General features: G+C 33.4%; 1 long non-coding RNA gene across 1 annotated transcript; it reads left to right on the top strand.

Annotated features, from left to right (window-relative positions):
* Nucleotides 1-5,133: 5,133 nt before the first annotated feature.
* LOC131531439 (uncharacterized) lies at nt 5,134-6,198 on the top strand. Its single transcript, XR_009268693.1, has 3 exons — nt 5,134-5,183; nt 5,390-5,518; nt 5,675-6,198. It is a non-coding gene; the product is annotated as an uncharacterized LOC131531439 (long non-coding RNA).
* Nucleotides 6,199-9,535: the final 3,337 nt, after the last annotated feature.

The following is a 9,535-nucleotide window of genomic DNA, read 5'->3' as shown; positions in this document are numbered from 1 at the left end:
TCAGTATAATATTGTTTTGGCTTATCAATGTGTTTATATTGTTATAATTAATGAAACTTCCATGCTGCCATACAAGAACGTTCTTACAGAGGTTTATTTCTGATGACAGCTCCTGTGATCTCCAAACTGAACATTTGTTTTTGGATGTAACCTAATCTCATTCTGTTAAAAAGAGAAGCAATTAATCAAACAATGAGTAAATGTACTCTGACTTTTATGAGTATCAGAGGGAAGTTTCCTTTCATGGCTCCTCTGTTAAAATGTTGTGACTTCAGTTTATCGTTGCTGTATACGAGCAGGAAAGGAATGCAGATCTTCCAGTTACATCCTCACTCATGCGCTGCAGAGAAACCGAAAGGAACAGATAGAGTCTGGGTTTTCCAGAAGACGTTCAAATTTTTTTTAATAACTGTACCAACAGAAAAGCGCAGTGCACAGGAAAAACAATATATTTATCTGATGACAATATGCATCTATACCATCATGGCCGTAGCCAGGCTTTGAAAATTAGTGAGGTCCGGATGGGGGGATGGTTGGGGGGAGATTGGATGCTATAATAACCTCTTATTATAGAATTGTGCTATAATAACCCCTATATATACAACTCATTATACACTATTAACACTTTAAAATAGACAGAAATTTTTGTGAAAGAAAGAAGTTTTCTCTGTTTTGGAGGGATTTTAATTTTTAAATCATACCCTATTTATTGCATCAAAATTTGTTAATACATTTCTATAGTTATGGGGTGGATAATTTTATCAGTTGTTTATTATACATGCAACAATACTGTTATAGTTTTTATTTATAACCATTGCTGTGTAGCTGATAACTTTGTCTAGTGCTGTTATAAATGTTTATAGCATGATTTGTGAAAATGTAACTACTATACCGAATGACTTGGCACATACTTCTTCATAGTGTTTGCATATTTCATTTTATTCTGTAACCTACTTTTTCTACAGATCTCTGCACTAGTGTTAAATGCTACTGTTTTGACAGCGTTGATAACGTTTCTGACAGATAATATGAATGTTTTTTTTTTTTTGCGTTTCCCTTATCGAATGTCGTAGGGTAGGCTATGTCAGAAATGGGCTTTTTTGATTACTGGTGATTACGGCGATGCAGTGTTGCCAGATATTGCTATTAAGATGAGCAAAAGCCCATCAGTAAATAAAAATAAACTGAATATATTACAAATCTTTTGCAAATAAGATAAGATAAAGATATCGCTGACCCTAAACCGCAAGGTCCTACATTATTAACTTTCTAAAGTGTCAAATTAAGTGGGAAAGACAAGTCAAAAACGATTTGGCAACATGGAGACTGCGCTCGCGTCCTCACTCGCAACTCTCTCAAGCCTCGTTCACTCCGCCAGCGTCCCGCAGCGATCATTTTCATACCACGGACGCTAAACATTCTTGCAAACTGTCTAAACTGAATTATACATACAGACATATGAGGAGTTTAATAGCAAATTGGTCATTCAGAGAACAAATTTTATTTTTGAACATGAAAAATTTACCGAGGTTCGGACCTCGGTGACCTCATAGCTGGCTACGGGCCTGTATACCATTGATTAAAACAGACTTAAATAAAAGAACAGGCCAATGCATTTAGTTGTTTTGAGCTGATCAGAAGTCAGTCTAGATAATGTTATACAAAGAGAGATTAGCTACTATTCTTCTTTTAAATGACCTGTTTAAATGCTGGAATCTAGTTCATTAGATATTAAAAATATAACAGACAGCCTGTCAGACTGTGTGCTAGTGATGGGGATGTTCAGTGCAGATTATGCCAGTAGGTGGCAGCAAGGGACTATTTTATGAGTCAGATGCTTACACCAGTCTGTGAAATCCCTTAAAGTCCAAAGAATGAAACGGCTTGTGATAGTCTTCCTTATTGTGATGCACAGTGAAACCGATTCTTGAACAACAACAATAAAATGTAGGACAGGGCTTGATTTTGTCCATCATGAGTCAGTTTGATCACTGTGGCTTGCTATTGTTGTGATGTAATGTGAGTATCAGGTTGTCCCGTCCTCACACCAGTAAACACGCCCTCAGAGAAGAGATGTTACTGCAAGTGTGAAGGGAAGTTACACTGATCAGCCACAGTACTAGCATCAGAACTAAACCATGTGCTCACAACAAAAGACAAGACAAAACAAAACATGGAGCATTAGCATCTGGATCCTGACAATTAACCGAACCGAAACCAGACAGGAGCATCAGGATCCAGATATCAGCCTTCAAACACACAACACATAGGCTACATGAGTCCTGAATAGATGATGGAGGTTCAGTTGTAATCTGAGAAATATACCAAAGTGCCTAGAAAAACTTCAGAGCAAATTTTACTTTTGCCCTGTCCAAATACCCACACTTGTTGTCTTTTCACTTGACCACTTCTTCTATGATGTATTTCTGTATTTAGCCCAATTGTTCAAGTGAGCATGAAGAGCATGAAGTGTGTGGAACTTTTCATTACCCGATGGGACACATTTATAGTGTTGTAAATATGCAAGTGTTTACAGAGCTTTATTTTTATATTCAGTAGTTTGCATTTTAAAATAAGCATCTGAATGTCTGTTCTGTAGTCTATAACAAATGACACAATTTAATGTGTGGTGCTTCTAATTAAGTAGAATAGAAAGCATGTTGCAAATGTACAAAAAATATAGTACATCTCTTTGCACCATTTAAAACATGCAAATTATATGTAATGTCTAATTATTAATAATATTTAACTTATATTGGAAAAGTTTCTGTGATTTTATGATTTTATTTTCAGCCATCTGTAAAAATATGATGCTTTTCACCATTAGCAGCTGAAGTTAATGACATATGTAAATATTATTTACGCTTTTGACTACATTATTATTGTACAACTGTTTGTAAATATACTGAATCTGAAATACTGTTCCATTTCTAGGACTATTGAATGTTTTTGTTGGAATCAGAAGATCAGCAGAACAATCAGAACTCAACGCTGATCTACAGCAGACGCAAGTTACAGAACAGCATCAGGACTATTTACACTTACAAAACTGTGAATCCATTCTTATTACAAAATTAATTTCTGTCTTGATAATTATTGATGGTTCTTGCTGACCCATACAATATCTTTCTATAACACTTTTGGCTCATTTTTGTTCAGCTGCAACTGAAATAGAATAGAATTTTCAGAATGCCACGATGGACTTTTCTAAACTGTGTAAAAATACTTTTTTTTTTCGCTCTAAACCTGCTGAACACATGAGTATGACTGAATTTACGCTTATTTTGTTGACTTTTTCTTGATTTTGGGGCCTGCAGGAAAGTTCAGGAAAGAAAAAAAAAATAAATAAATAAAAGAACAGGCCAATGCATTTAGTTGTTTTGAGCTGATCAGAAGTCAGTCTAGATAATGTTATACAAAAGAGATTAGCTACTATTCTTCTTTTAAATGACCTGTTTAAATGCTGGAATCTAGTTCATTAGATATTAAAAATATAACAGACAGCCTGTCAGACTGTGTGCTAGTGATGGGGATGTTCAGTGCAGATTATGCCAGTAGGTGGCAGCAAGGGACTATTTTATGAGTCCGATGCTTACACCAGTCTGTGAAATCCCTTAAAGTCCAAAGAATGAAACGGCTTGTGATAGTCTTCCTTATTGTGATGCACAGTGAAACCGATTCTTGAACAACAACAATAAAATGTAGGACAGGGCTTGATTTTGTCCATCATGAGTCAGTTTGATCACTGTGGCTTGCTATTGTTGTGATGTAATGTGAGTATCAGGTTGTCCCGTCCTCACACCAGTAAACACGCCCTCAGAGAAGAGATGTTACTGCAAGTGTGAAGGGAAGTTACACTGATCAGCCACAGTACTAGCATCAGAACTAAACCATGTGCTCACAACAAAAGACAAGACAAAACAAAACATGGAGCATTAGCATCTGGATCCTGACACTTAACCGAACCGAAACCAGACAGGAGCATCAGGATCCAGATATCAGCCTTCAAACACACAACACATAGGCTACATGAGTCCTGAATAGATGATGGAGGTTCAGTTGTAATCTGAGAAATATACCAAAGTGCCTAGAAAACTTCAGAGCAAATTTTACTTTTGCCCTGTCCAAATACCCACACTTGTTGTCTTTTCACTTGACCACTTCTTCTATGATGTATTTCTGTATTTAGCCCAATTGTTCAAGTGAGCATGAAGAGCATGAAGTGTGTGGAACTTTTCATTACCCGATGGGACACATTTATAGTGTTGTAAATATGCAAGTGTTTACAGAGCTTTATTTTTATATTCAGTAGTTTGCATTTTAAAATAAGCATCTGAATGTCTGTTCTGTAGTCTATAACAAATGACACAATTTAATGTGTGGTGCTTCTAATTAAGTAGAATAGAAAGCATGTTGCAAATGTACAAAAAATATAGTACATCTCTTTGCACCATTTAAAACATGCAAATTATATGTAATGTCTAATTATTAATAATATTTAACTTATATTGGAAAAGTTTCTGTGATTTTATGATTTTATTTCCAGAACATGATGCATGATGGGATACACTTAACTTCCTCTGCTTGATGTGAAAAGTTTTTTTTTTTTTTTGTCTTCCTGTCTTTGCTTTAGATCTGCAAGTACATTCATCTTAAATATTGTGTGGAGAGAAGCAGATTCATTTTGAAACATTTTAATCACTGCAGCAACATGAAGATCATTCAGCTTCAGCTCTGTGAGTTTATTACCTGATGGCAATATATTTACATGCTTTACAAACATATACACATTATAAATAGTTTTATGTTATGAATCACAGGGTTTTACATTCTTTCTTTCTTTCTTTCTTTCTTTCTTTCTTATAGATGTATTAATCTGTTGTCAGTATGCAGTGGCAGATCTAGTGACTGATTTGGGATCAAATGTGACCATAAACTGTGATCTTGATGAAAATGAGGTTTATTGGATTTTACTGAAAACAGCAGATCCTCCAACAGTGATTCTACGATCATTCCCAACATCTCATTTTTACAATAATATAATATTCAGAAAGAAATATTCAGTGCAGTTTAAACATCGTCTGGTTATTAATAATGTGACTGCTGATGAATTAGAGTTTATTACTGTATGAACACACGCGCACCTCCAAAACTCAGCAACAGCACCAGAATATACTTCAACGGTGAGTTCATTTACTTCTGTAGTGATCACAACGATACTGATGAATGCTACGTACATACCTACAAACATGTCATTTACTGCTTACATTTTTAGATACTTACGTATATATATATATATATATATATATATATTATATCATATCAGTATATTCACTGCTACAAATCTGCAAGCATTGCACAGTAACAGACTGTGGAAACTTCATTACAGAATCAGTTCAACTAACTGAGTGTCACAATCGTACAGCGGTGGAGTTTATTGATCAGAATCAAACACAATGGCAGATTATTATCATCATATCTGCTCTGATGAACGGGCTTCTGATCATCGTACTGATCGGTGAGTTATTTTCAGCCATCTGTAAAAATATGATGCTTTTCACCATTAGCAGCTGAAGTTAATGACATATGTAAATATTATTTACGCTTTTGACTACATTATTATTGTACAACTGTTTGTAAATATACTGAATCTGAAATACTGTTCCATTTCTAGGACTATTGAATGTTTTTGTTGGAATCAGAAGATCAGCAGAACAATCAGAACTCAACGCTGATCTACAGCAGACGCAAGTTACAGAACAGCATCAGGACTATTTACACTTACAAAACTGTGAATCCATTCTTATTACAAAAATTAATTTCTGTCTTGATAATTATTGATGGTTCTTGCTGACCCATACAATATCTTTCTATAACACTTTTGGCTCATTTTTGTTCAGCTGCAACTGAAATAGAATAGAATTTTCAGAATGCCACGATGGACTTTTCTAAACTGTGTAAAAATACTTTTTTTTTCGCTCTAAACCTGCTGAACACATGAGTATGACTGAATTTACGCTTATTTTGTTGACTTTTTCTTGATTTTGGGGCCTGCAGGAAAGTTCAGGAAAGAAAAAAAAATAAATAAATAAAAAAGTAAAAATAAATAAATTTACAAACAAGCTAAAAATCGCAAGTCATGAGGTAATCACAATTATTGTCTTCAAACGACAGTTGTAGTTTTATATATATTTTTCCCTTAAGTACCAGCCTTTGTATTTGAGTGGGTCCTATAAGTGAATCATCAGATGAAATGTGTGTTTAGGAACTTTAATGTTTACTAGTGTGTCTCTTTATGATTTATAAGATTTTTTTTTGGGGGATCGCTGTCTTAATCTGTATTTGCTGAAAATTTTTGTGAGCGTTGTCGAAATGGATATTTCATTTTTCTACCACTTTGACCTTGAATGGAGAGTGTGCATATATTATTTTTTTGAAGCCTGATGAGTTTTCAATGCTGTTAGACCAAGAAGAGACCACATTTTTTATTATACAGAGGACTGTTTATTACATCAAGATCTTTTAATTGATGGGTTTGTTTTAGTAATCAGTTAAATGATCACAAGATAATAGTCTGATAGTGTGAAATGTCAACCTAGCACTGTTTGCCTGTATTTTAACAAAATGAAAGTGAGAAGCGTATGTCTGCTTGGGATTTTAAAATGTGTTTTATTTTGAGGAAACATCTATGAGTTTATTATTTTGCCATTCAAATAGGAATGAGGAAAGGTGCATCATATTAGATAATGTCACTATTGATTAATTAGGACTTTATGACTGTATGAAAACAGACAAAGCTTAAGAACCATTTTTAGATTCATCACAAATCTAATTAAACTAAAAAAAGAGAGGAAAAGGTCACAAGCGGTTCTTTGGAAATGGCCTGGCATGAGTCACACCTCAAATTTGTATTTGGTACTGTATTGATATCATAATTTGTAAATTAATATGTATTAACGTATAAATTAATAAATAAACAAACTACTCCATTCCGAACTACTAGTGTTATGTTCAACTCAACTAATCTGAAGTGTTAAACCAAAACCAGAAACATGTTCCACTGGGTTTGGCTCTTGACAACCGACAACTCTCACCTTTGTATAGAGTGGAGGTTTAACTGTGAAACGAGTGCAGTGTTTCTTCAACACCTTTGTGTTTATGAAGTTCTCACGGTTGTCTAAACCTCAAATGAAAGTGTAGCATCGCAGTTTGTCTGTTTTCATTGTTATTTACATGTTTAGTGCACATTTAGCACATGCCAAATGTGTTAGTTCACCCACAAACGAACATTTGCTGTAAATTTACTAACTTTTTTTTTTTTTCTTCAGTAGAATAGTAAATAATATTTTTTTTAGCTGAAACCAGACTTTGGTGATTCATAAAATGCTAGTCAGCGGTTAGCGACAATTGAGAGTCAAAAAAACATATCAGGCATCAACATTAATACCTGTGGCTCCTGACAACATATTGAGGTTTTATGAAACGAAATAATCAAGAAACTCAACATTATTTACAACAGGGGTAAGTCTGATTCTTTTCCGCAAACCGGTTCTTCCGGACAGTTAGTTTCAAGTGAGTAAACTAGTCTTAATCAACTGACCTTTTTTAATGAACCACGAGAAACCATAAAAGCTTTCATTTCACCCCTTCATCCATCTGCTTGGTTCATGCATGTGTATAACCGTCTCAGTGGTCTTCTGTGTGTGTAGGATCTGTTTCCTCAGTTCAGTGACTGCTGGAGATACTGGAGCGCTGAATGAGTTGGCAAAAACCAGCACCATCATATAGGCTACTCTGGTGTTTTTGGCTCATTTAAAGTTGGGGTAACTGTTAAGCATATCTGAAAATGAGATGATGCTGCTCGAGCCACAAACTGTTTCAGTCCAATCCAGTTCACTAAAAAGAACCGGTTCAAAAGAATAATTCATTTGTGAATCGGACAGAATTGCAACACTGTTAACGGAAATAATAATAATAATATTAATAATAAAAATAGGTAAATGCAATGGGTAAATAATAGGTAAATCTACAAAGAAATGTAAATGAATGAATGAATGAATGTTTCCACATATATTTCCTCATTATTGCATTTTTCCACAGTTTATACATTTATTTACTTACATTTATATTTATTTCCATATTTCTTTATTTACACATGTATGTCAACATATGTGAATTTATATATATATATATATATATATATATATATATATATATATATATAATTAAAAAAAAAAAAATATATATATATATATATATATATATATATATATATATATATATATATATATATGTCCATATTACAATGAGGGTGAATCAAAAACTAAAAACTAGTAAGAAATGTCTGTAATGTATTTTCATGCTAATATTTTACACGTGTAAAATTTATATTTATAGGCCTATATGTTTTATCCAGTAGAGGGCGCCACACAACAGTGAAATAAACACTATATATACAACTCAGAAAGGGACTCCTAGTGGTAGAAAGATTTGTAATTGACAGCAAATGACTAAATTCGCTTGTATTTTTATATAAACCTCACTATATTTTGTTGTTTGTGCTTGTTTGACTTTGATTTCCTAATGACAGTTTTGCTCAGTTGAATTCACATTGTTTTAAGGATGTTTAAAAGCCATTTCTTAAAAAATATGGTCTTAAAATACCATGTTTGACACACAAGTTGGCAAAAAGCACATTTGCAACTTCCTGGGGATTCTGTACATAGAGGTGAAGGCAAGTGTACCTCACAAGTACTGAAAATTGAAGCCAGAAGATTTTGATTGGTGGCTGGCTGCAGTATAGGTCATAAACCCCACCCTCTCCATGTAAATAAATCATCAAAACATCAAATTATTTTTAAGATATTTTGTGATAAACACAACTGTGATAAACACAACAGATCTGTCTGTATTTTACATACAGCAGAATTCAGACTGGAATATCAGTAGTTGATCAAACACGTATTGTATTCAGATTTTATAAAGCTTTTAAATTAAAATAATCATACATTAATCAACCAGATTTACAGACCGTTGATGATCAGCTGGACGGTCTTCTGTTGATAATTATTGATGGTTCTTGCTGACCCATACAATATCTTTCTATAACACTTTTGGCTCATTTAAAGTTGGGGTAACTGTTAAGCATATCTGAAAATGAGATGATGCTGCTCGAGCCACAAACTGTTTCAGTCCAATCCAGTTCACTAAAAAGAACCGGTTCAAAAGAATAATTCATTTGTGAATCGGACAGAATTGCAACACTGTTAACGGAAATAATAATAATAATAATATTAATAATAAAAATAGGTAAATGCAATGGGTAAATAATAGGTAAATCTACAAAGAAATGTAAATGAATGAATGAATGAATGAATGAATGAATGAATGTTTCCACATATATTTCCTCATTATTGCATTTTTCCACAGTTTATACATTTATTTACTTACATTTATATTTATTTCCATATTTCTTTATTTACACATGTATGTCAACATATGTGAATTTATATATATATATAATTAAAAAAAAAAA

Source organism: Onychostoma macrolepis, chromosome 22 (genome assembly GCF_012432095.1).
Source record: "Onychostoma macrolepis isolate SWU-2019 chromosome 22, ASM1243209v1, whole genome shotgun sequence".
NCBI lineage: Eukaryota > Metazoa > Chordata > Actinopteri > Cypriniformes > Cyprinidae > Onychostoma > Onychostoma macrolepis.
The sequence above is the reverse complement of the archived record's forward strand: the minus strand, read 5'-3'. Positions and strand labels throughout refer to the sequence as shown.